An 8,671-nucleotide genomic window follows, 5' to 3' on the forward strand; every position below is an offset into this window, starting at 1 on the left:
TTCGATCGTATCATTCTGTCTACGCTTGACAGCAAGCTTTAATAGTGTTCACCGGACTACATAGCTTAAAGATTATTAGGTCAAAGCGTCTTTGATTGGACTTGTTGTTCCTTACCTTTTTTTTTTGTATTTTGTGTTTTCTGCAAGTATTCATTGGATATCAGGGTTCTAGCATGAATTTGTTCCATCACAATCTTTAATCATGTTATCTGATTATAAGGTTCAACCACAATTATAATATGTGACAGTGATTTGGAAACCGTTAGAAAAAAAAAATAATATGTTTTGTTTATTGTTTCCAATAGGCATGGCAGACTAGGATCTGTCCTGTGCAACTGAAAGAAGGCAACATTTGATATTTCTGCTTCAACAACATATTTTTTCTAACATACATTTAAGGCTTGTTGATCACTGGATCAAGATAACGCGATCACATTTAAATAATCTGGCAGAGATTTATCTCCTTGTTTGGATTGGAATAGCAGGTCTGTGCGGTGCAGTGAATTTTATGTCAAGGTTGGGCTCTTTGTTTTGGAAACAAAGCTAATGGCGTGTTGACTGGCCATATCTGAAGGTTTGCTTCATTAGAGTCCCCCCCGTCTCGAATGTATGTAATACATACATATATATATATATATATATATATATATATATATACATATGAAATATATATATGTACGTATATATATATATATATATATATATATATGCAGGGGCCGCGGAACCGGGGGTGGGGGGGCTGGGGGTGCGGCCCCCCTCCCCCCAAAAAAACTTTTGGATCGTGAAAAAAAGAAGAAAAGAGAAACTAGAAATGTCGCTATGGCGACTGATGCCTCCGCCATAATGCATGATTCTCCCAATAGGCGTATAGTACAATGTCTTCACAATGTGTAATCCATGACAGTTTCATATAACTGGCAAAATATTGAAATGACAGGTCTGTCAGAAATGTCTTGATCTGGGTTTGCTATAATTTTTTTAAGAGTGCAGGTACACATATTTGGGGATTTGAGAATTTTTACTTGAATTCTGATGGACCTTTTTATTAGTTTATGCATTGAGTAATTTCCAAGGTATGAAGAAAGAGTGTAATGATGGTACAATATATATATATATATATATATATATATATATATATATTTATATACATATATATATATATTTTTTTTTGGGGGGGGGGGATTGAAACCTGGCCTTTGACCCTAAACCTCTGACCTTTGACCTTCTGGCTGGAAATTTCCCGGAGAATCTCCATTAGGTAATGCATGTATTAAGTTTTGAAACTAATAATGCAAGCATTGCATACATACTAGTATATGAGGGACAAAATAAAATTTTGAGGAGTTGACCTTGACCTTTGACCCCTGACTATTGACCCATGACCCCTAAATTCCCTAGATAATCCCTGCCAGTCAGTACATGCATATTTACGAAGTTCCACGAAGATACATTGAACCATTTGCGAGAAAAGTGATATTGCAACATTTTCACCTCACCTTTGACCTTTGACCTTTGACCTTATGACATGAAACTCTCTCTGGAGAATCTTTACGCAGTAGTACATGTCCACACCAAGTTTCAAGAAAATACCTTTGGGGCATTGCATAGATATGGGGGAAATTGCAACATTTGTAGCATTTGACCTTGACCTTTTGACCTTTGACCTCTTGCCAATGTCACCAAAATCTACTCAACTAATTGTCCCATCATACATCATCCTTGGACCAAGTTTGGTGAAAGCTGCTTCATCAAGTTTTGAGTTATCATGTAAACAGATAAATTTTAGGATTTGACCTTGATCTTTGACCTTTGACCATTGTCCGATTTCACTGAAAAACTAATCAAGTAATTGTTTTATCATACATCATCCTCCAACAAAGTTTGGTGAAATTTGCTTGATGCAGTCTTGAGTTATCGCGTAAACGGATACAATTTCATGATTTGACCTTGACCTTTTACCTTTGACCTTTAGCTGATTTCACCCAAAATCTAATCAAATAATTGCCCCATCATACTTCATACTTGGACCAAGTTTGGTAAAATTCCAGTAAATATTACTCAAGTTATCGCGTAAACGAAAGCGGACGGACGTACGGACGTACAGACGTACGGACGTACGTACGGACGGACGGACAACCCGAAAACATAATGCCTCCGGCACCACTTCGTGGCGGAGGCATAAAAAAAAGAAAGAAAGGGGAAAAATCGGGGGAAAAATCACACTACCCGAATTTCTCACAAAAAGTGTGCTTCAGATCGCTTTATCTTGATTTTAAAAACGCAAAAGCTCCGTCGAGTGGGAGGGGGCATCCCCTCCCACACCCTCCCCCTCTACCTCATTAGACTTTGTACACACAGATAATGCACACGCGGAATAAGAGCTAAATGCCGAGATTTTACTATCAACACTTTCCTGAAAAGAAGTCCAAGTTTCCATAAATATATATATATATATATATATTTTTTTTTTTTTTTTGGGGGGGGGGGGGATGGGGGAGGTAGAAAAAGAATCCAAGTATTGCACCAAAAGTTTGCACCAGATCGCTGAATTTCTGGTCTGAAAATGTAAGATCACCTTCGTGTGGGAGGAGAAATATCCCTTTTGTATATACACCCTCATGAGCATGCCTTTTCTGTTTGATTGCTTAACAGACAACGTTCATGAAATTAATTGTAACAATGAATTAATACAAGAAGTTTAGTTAAATGTTACCACTTTATAGGCAAATTGTTCAATAATAATCCACATCAAAATATCCTGCTACCTTAAAGGGACTGTACAGTAATGATTGAGGTGGGGGTTCATGTTTTGAACATTCTTAAGTGAGATAATGAGAAACCTCATGTGAAATATGAAAGAGCATGTAATTTTAAGAAGGATTCAACGTTTTAGCTTGATAAAAATCGGTTTTGAAATGGGTGAGATATCCCCAAAAGTGATAATATTAAAAGGCGACATGCCCCAACTTTATTAGGACCTCTTTGTTTCACCTTGTTTATGGATAACTCAGCCATTTCAAAACCGATTTTCATCAAATAAACTTTTGATTCCCATTAGAATTGCACGCTCTTTGACATCTCATAGAGTGGTTTCTGAATATCTCGCAAAACGTAAAAAGCTAAATTCTCGCCTCGCCCAGAACTGTACACACCCTTTAAACAAGTGGGGCCGTTTCAAGTCGATAAAAGACGGAAAACATGCATCAAATTGCACCTTTTACAACATAAAAATGCAAAAAGTTCTCACCCCTTCCCCGTTCCCTCCGCTCGCTTGGGCTCGGTCGCTTCGCTCCCTCGCATAGTAACCACCGCCCCTCCCAATATCACAAGATCATTATCCAGGCTACGCCGGTGCGTCTAAGCGGGGGGGGGGGGGGGGGGGCGGGTTCAAGTCGATAAAAGACGCACAAAGATGCATCAAATTGCACCATTTACAACATCAAAATGCAAAAAGTTCTCCCCGTGGGAAGGGGGAACATCCCCCTCCCACACCCCCAACCCCCCCCCCCTTTCCCTCCGCTCGCTCGGGCTCGGTCGCTTGGCTCCCTCGCATAGTACCGCCGCCCTCCCAAGATCACAAGATCATTATCCAGGCTACGCCGGTGCGTCGGGGGGGGGGGGGGGGAGTGACCTTGATACCCCCCCCCAAAAAAAAAATGAAAAACGTTCCGCGGCCCCTGAGATGTATTATAAATATACACTCACACAATCACACTCATGCACACACAGGAAAATCCTCATAGGCACAAACACACAAACACGACTTCTTTAACGCCAAAGTCAGATTTAAGGCCTGTTATCTTTCGCCGTTCCCCCATTATTTTTTTTAATAATCTGACGTTTTTCGAGGGTGCGATATCCGATTCTACATTACGCAACTTCTGCATTCTTGTGGGTTAATCCAGATAATCCAGATTGCCTAAAAAATAAATTTCAATATACATCCTGATAAAAGGTGACAACTTGATAATAGAAATGTATATATTCAATTTCGAATGCGCTGAATCCGAAACGTGATGATGCAAACGTCTCCCCTCCGGCATACGATGTCTAAATTGCCCCCCCCCCCCCATGACATTCTTAAAATAATTTGAACGGTTTTTTTCCCCAAATTCGAGGACGCCTAAATCTGAATCTGGCTGAAGCAATTCTTGCATTCCCTATAATTTTGAGATATTAGAGATGGTCCAAAAATTGAAGTATTTCTTTATGGAAGTTGAACAATAAGTTTGAAAAAAAGTTCAAAAAGTTTGTTTTTTACAATGCCGAGGGTGCTGAATCCGAATTGGTATAATGCAACTATAGCCCCTGATGGGTTTTGAGATATTCCGAATTTCCTGATAAATGTGCTTACTGGGGAAAATGATAATTTAATCCCATTTGGAGGGTGCCGAATCAAAATATCCTTGATGTAAATCTTACATCCTTGACGGTTTTGAGATGTTTCAGATGGCCGCCAAAATTCAAATGGTCAAATTTCCTCATAAATAGTGAAAAATTGAACAGATCTTACGTTTTCACCTAACTCCAGGGGGTTGAATCCGAGTGGGGATGATGCAACTATTGCACCCCGAACTTCAACATATCCAAAATGGCCACCTAAAATTGAAATTTCCATGTTAATAATTCCTTAAAGATGATAGATCCTTAAAATTAAAAAAAAAAATGGACTGATAGTCGTACAGTATTCAGAGGGCATCGAAATTAAATCTGGTTGAAGTAATTCTTGCATCCCTGAATATTTTGAGATATTGAAGATGGCTGTAAGAAAATGAAATTTATATTCCAGCAAACGTATTTTCTTATTAATGGTGAATAATTGAAACGATCTAATATCTTACTTTATTTCGAGGGTGTTGAATCCGAAATGGTATAATGCAACTATTGCCCCTCCCCCACGATCTGAGATATCCAAAATGACCCTACAAAATTTGAATTTTTATATGAATATTGTCTCATTAAAAGTGAATGGGGGAACAGGATAATTTCAACGATCTTTTTAGGGAACCGAATCCGAATCTGGTTGATGCAACTTCTGCATTCTTGAGGGGTTTTGAGATATTCAAAATGTTTGGTGGCGGTTTTGGTTGGCGATTTTCTACTGACATTGTCTTTACACTCCAATATGTCTTGGAAAACGAACTTTGACTCGGTCTCGATTGGACGTAGTTCTGTCGAAGACTATAACAAGCCCCGTGCCATTGTCTACACTGCTTCTTGACCATATTGACAGCTGTAAATGTGTGCTGTAACTTTCTGTTAAAGGAACTACTGGTGTTACTCGGCTGACAGATCAAAGAGGAATACTGTACTCATCATCACGTTTTCATCGCTCAATCATAAACGCAAAGTGGACTGGATGCGTATAAGGTTAAAGCCAGGGCCCAGTTTCATAAAGCTGTTCGTAAAGTTACGAACAACTTACGAGCGACTGGTGATCAGTTCTTGTGCTGAATTATTGAAATAAGTATTGATGTGCTATATAAGTATAGCACATCAGAACTGATCACCAGTCGCTCGTAAGTTGTTCGTAACTTTACGAACAGCTTTATGAAACACCCCCCTGGTATGATATCCCTCCCTTCATACCATGTCCGTTTATCTGAGTTGGCGGACAGGGCACAAATTAATGTGTCGGTCACGTATCTCTACAGATGGTATGGACCTGATCTTCTTTGTGGATGGAATTCAATCCTCGTTATCATAATGCATGATTCATGTGCATTGTTTGATTAACTCTCCAATTTTACACTCGGCAAAAAATAAAAAAAGAAATGAAAATAAACACCCTTTCGAAATCATATTTTTCATAGAAGATTTTGATGAAAATCAATAAATCATATACCATGTTTAAGGTATACATAATTAAAATTGCTTTCAACCTGGTAGGTCAACATAAAGGGAAACTTCACGCATAAGTAAATACGTCTTGTTTTATCTTCCAGGGCACAAAAGTAAAAATTAAAACAAAAATACACATTGTCTTTCGTTTGCAAATTCCCTTCAAGATGAAAAAGGTCACTGAAGACCAGTTTAACACAATGAGAGACATGAATGAAATAGAAAAATAAGTTTTAGTTGTCTTTATCTCTTTATAACCTCAAACAAAATCAAAGTGAGAAACTAAAGGTAGAAAAATAACAATTTTTGTCAACTCAAACTTCAAATGACATAGGGAGCAAGGGCACAAAGGTATAGAATATCTTTTTGTCATTCATTGAATTTAGTAATTTAAGAATTCATGAGACAAATTAAAGAACCGAATGTCATTTACATTTTTTTTTATTTGAGAAATCAGTTCATATTAATACATTTTTGTTAACATTGCATCTTTTCTCATTTCATTTGAAATTGGATTTGACAGAAAATTCTTTATTTCCCCCATTATTTTTAACTTTTATTGATATTTTGGGCGTCAGAGACATTCATGGAGATTGTAGGTTTATTTTTGCGACTAAATTCATGTTTTTATTGTGTTCAAAATGCCTTTCCATGGAAAAGAGAGCATTTACGCATAAATGACAACTTGTTCATTTCTGCATTTTGTAATTTTGTGCATGGACAAGAAAAAGAAAGGCGTTCACTCATGCTTAAAGTTTCACTGTTTTGACATATCAATTTCATAATCAATCAAATTACCGTTCAGATGGTATATAATGCAGTAACATTTATGCAAACATTCACTGAGAAATATAAACTTGAAAAGTGTTTATTTGTTTGTTTGTTTTTTGCTGAGTGTCTATATCTTGATTTGTGTAACTCCCGTAACTTATTCATTTGTATAATGTACAAATCATTGTACAACTGCAGGGGGCCCGTGGAAAGCGGTTGAAAAAAACTGAATAGGTCAACCCTCTAGGACAATAAGAAAACAAATGAATGGATAGATAGATGAGAAGATATATAAATGAATAAATCAGTGAATCATGCTATTATGCTGTGGGTCTAGTTCTGATTGATTCTGATGCAATCCGTGACTCTTGCGAAAAAAAAAATGGAAAACTAAATTGGTTACTTGCAATAACCATTTTATTGAAGAAAACATCACGCACAGAAATAACTAGAATAATTATATTCCAACAAAAATATAAAGCCTCTTTGTATGGTTGATTTTAGACAGCTACATTTAGTGCATTGAAGGAAACATCCCGCACACGAAAAACTATAGAGTGAAAATATTGCGATAGAAGTATCCAGTCTCTACTTCCATTAAACATTGAAAATGAATTCACACCGACCCGTTTCCTCAAACTACGACTACTAGTAAGTCTTTTTAAATTTTTTTTTTTTACTGTTGTTCGATCATGCTTGTGTGTAAAATTTGTAACATTTGCAAACAAACTAGATTGACAAGGAGTGAGTAAAGGTTAAAATGGAACACTTCCTGACAAACATTTGGAAACTAGAAATATCACTGAAGGTGATCCGCCTAACACTGCTGTCCTGGTACACAGCCGTTGATCAATGTTGATGGTATATATTATTTCCAGCATATGGTTTCATTGCGAATTGCGTCTAATACCTAAAGAGATGGTATAGTTTTGGTTGAGATGTGAATTCGGGTTGTGATTCATTTTATATATATATATATATATATATATATATATATATATATATATATGTGTGTGTGTGTGTGTGTGTGTGTGTGTGTGTCTGTGTATGTGTGTCTGTGATAATTAGAAAACATTTATCATGAAATGTTAAAGAGCATACGATTATACCAAGTAACTTCAAGTGAAGCTCTTTGATTATACTAGGAATTAAAAGATCAATTGAATGAAATCGGTTTTGAAATGGTTGAGATGTCAAAGAACAAAGAAGGCCTATGATAATAAAAAACAGGACCTACCTTTTATTATATCTCAACCACATCAAAACCGATTTCATCAAACTCCTACTTAGAATATATGTTTTTCAATATCCTATATGATTTTTAGCATTTCATGAATATAATAGGCTACATAATTGAGGAATTATATCGGTCATCCTCATATCTCAATCTGTCTTATGAATGCAGACATTGATGAAATTGTAAATTGCTGTATATTTTTTTCTATGTCTGAGCTGACTTATCAAATCCTATTGTTTGTTTGTTTGTGAGATAGAAATATAAACCACAAACACGTTTAATTGCCACTAAATCAGACATTATGTGAACTTTTTTGGAAAGGTGGATACGATCATAATATGTAATCAATCAGACAGTAACCCCTCAGTCCTGTGACTTGGTTTTGCCCCTATAGCATAATAAATTCAATAAAGCAAAACTCCTTCCATAATATAAGAAGTTGTCTAAAGTATTCTGGAAAGTTACAAGTGATATTTCCTGACAGCTAATTACATTATTCGAATAAACATTAAAGCCTTATGCAGAAGCATAAATCATCTGAAAAGAGAAACTCTTTGTCGTACGTAAATGACAATTAAAACAAAGGTCAGAAATTGTATTTGAAGTTTTGTAGAATTACCTTACGAGTGACAGTGCATAACATTTATAGCCAGCTGATTGTGGCGGCAGTTAACCAACGTGAAGACAGAATAAGATTTCGCCACATATATCAATTCATTATTGCGTGTAAAATATAAAAACTTGCAACTGATTGACAAATTGCCCTACGTTAACGTAAATAAGCTCTGAATTAATTAGTAATTATATAAGTAAACACTGAAC

This window comes from Diadema setosum, chromosome 11 (assembly GCF_964275005.1).
Source record: "Diadema setosum chromosome 11, eeDiaSeto1, whole genome shotgun sequence".
In the NCBI taxonomy this organism is placed as follows: Eukaryota; Metazoa; Echinodermata; class Echinoidea; order Diadematoida; family Diadematidae; genus Diadema; species Diadema setosum.